The sequence below is a fragment of the Corvus brachyrhynchos genome, unplaced genomic scaffold, assembly GCF_000691975.1.
Source record: "Corvus brachyrhynchos isolate BGI_N302 unplaced genomic scaffold, ASM69197v1 scaffold307, whole genome shotgun sequence".
Taxonomy (NCBI): Eukaryota; Metazoa; Chordata; class Aves; order Passeriformes; family Corvidae; genus Corvus; species Corvus brachyrhynchos.
This window is the reverse complement of record NW_008239288.1, coordinates 1,564,671-1,567,022: the sequence shown is the minus strand read 5'-3', so window position 1 is coordinate 1,567,022 and position 2,352 is coordinate 1,564,671.

Here is a 2,352-nt window from a genome sequence, read left to right as displayed (position 1 = left end):
TGCAGAGAAGATCTCACTGTACCTACAAGGAGACAGACTCTGTTCATTAGCAGTGTAAGCAAAAAGCACATGGATTGTGGGCTCAGCATGCATAAATCTGCTATCAGACCTACTCTTTGCCATGTAGGTGGTCCCAAATGTTTGCTTGCTTTATTTCTTGGGAGATTTGTAAGCTGCACCCTGTTTAAATATTGAACCTGTAGAAGGACTGCTCCCTGCCAGTGTCCACCATCCACCATCCAAGGGGCACCTTACTTCTATCCCTCAGGCTGGGGAATCCCTGGCTGTGGCACTTGAAGGGCAGCTGGAAAGACCAGCCCGTGGAAAGGCACGATTTCATTAAACAACAGACAGTTCACATCTCCTAGGAGATGACAAAGCAGCATTTTCAAATCAAAAGAGCTTATTTTTGAGCCATGTGGTTATTTAATGAAACATTGGTATTTTTCACATTGGAAACAGACATTTTAGCTACACTGGATACAGTTTTTCACATTGTAAATGAAGGAACCAAAACATCATGGTTGGCTTTATTACTTAAGAACAGGCAGTTGAAGTATTCCCAGGCCTGCATCCTGCTAAGCACAGTCACCAAGCTCTGGGGCTCTGAAGGGTGAACAACCCCAGCTAACCTCATCCCTGGAATCTGGCATTTAAAGGCTTCCAGGGCCAGATACCACATCCAGCCACATCGTTTTACAGCCATTAATGGACTATATCCCCACAGCATGGCAAACCACTTCCTAATTGATTTGATCCTGCGGCAAAAATCACTAAAATGCCCTGCGCAATAATGTTCCCTTTTGTTCACCTCATACCCACCTCTGGATCCTGTCTTTCAGGCCTCATGCCAGGAGAAGCCATTCCTCCCCCTTGTACTGGGCAGTGGTGAGGCCACACCTCGAGCGCTGTGCTCAGTTCTGGGTCCCTCAGTTCAGGAAGGACATTGAGGTACTGGAGGGGTCCAGAGAAGGGCAGTGGAGCTGCGGAAGGGGCTGGAGCATGAGTCCTACAAGGAGCAGCTGAGGGAGCTGGGATTGTTCATCCTGGAGAAAAGGAGGCTCACGGGTGACCTTATCACTCTCTAGAACTCCCTGTCAGTAGAGTGTAGCCAGGTGCGGGTCGGGCTCTTCTCCTGGCTAACCAGTGGCAGGATGAGAGGACGTGGCCTCCAGCTGCACCAGGGGAGGCTTAGGTTGGACGTTGGAAGGAATTTCTTCACAGAAGGGGTGATTAGACGTTGGAATGGGCTGCCCAGGGGGGTGGTGGAGTCACCGTCCCTGGAGTTTTTTAAGGAAAGTCTGGACGTGGCAGTCAGTGGCATGGTCTGGTTGACACGGTGGTGTTCGGTCATAAACTGGACTCGAAGATCTCAGAGATCTTTTCCAACCTCATCGACCCGCAGGATTTTTTCCCCTGAGGGGCAGTGCTCCCCACACGACCCTGCTGCTCCACGGAGCACTTGGCTCCCGCTGCCGCTGGGCCGGCGAACCTCAGGGCGGCAGCCGGCAGAGAACGCTGGGTGCCCAGGAGGTGGGAGGTGCGAAGCTGGGAAGTCCCCGCGGAGGAGGTGGCGGAGGCGGGGACGGCGGGGGAGGGCTGGCAGTCCGTCCGTCAGCTGAGCGGGGCCGCTGCTGCCATGGGCGCGCCGTGAGGGGTGAGCGGGGACGGGGTCCCTGAGGCCAGCCCAGAGCGGGGGGCGGCGGTCGGCATGGCCGGGCTCGCCCGGTGACTCGGCGGATCCGGGGTGGGCCTGCGGGAGGGAAGGGCAAGGCGGGGAAACGCCGTTTTGTGGCTCCCGGGGGCCGCTGTGGCCCAGGGACGGAGCGGCCGTGCCTGGGCAGCAGCGGGTGCGGGCGCCGTAGCCTCCCCAGCACCGCAGCGGGGTGTGCCGGAGAACGGGAAAAGGGGGCAAGAAAGCGAAACTGAAAGTTAAAAATCAGCGGAAACGGGATCTCGGCGTGAAAAGGCGCCGGGGCGCTGACAGGGCCGGGGGGGCGGCGGGGCCCGTGGGCTGTCAGGGCTGGGAGGGGAGTGGGTGAGGCAGGAGTCCCGTTTCGTTCCCAGAGGGATGGGCGGCTGAGGAAGGGTAGGTTGGCCCGAAAGGTGTCTTGGCGATCATGCGGTTTAGGCCCATGGAGGATTAACCTAGGCTCACGGATACTTTGGTGTAGCGGGGTCAGAGGGATTGAAGGTGCCTGTGTGCTGTGACAAGGCACGTGGCTTATGTGTTTAATGAGTGTGTGATTATGCTTTCTTTACAACTGGGCAAGAAATTGAGAGTTTTCTCTTGGCAAACCTTGAAATAGCTGCTTCAGAGATGTCCAGCAAGTTGAAGGACTGTCCTGCTGA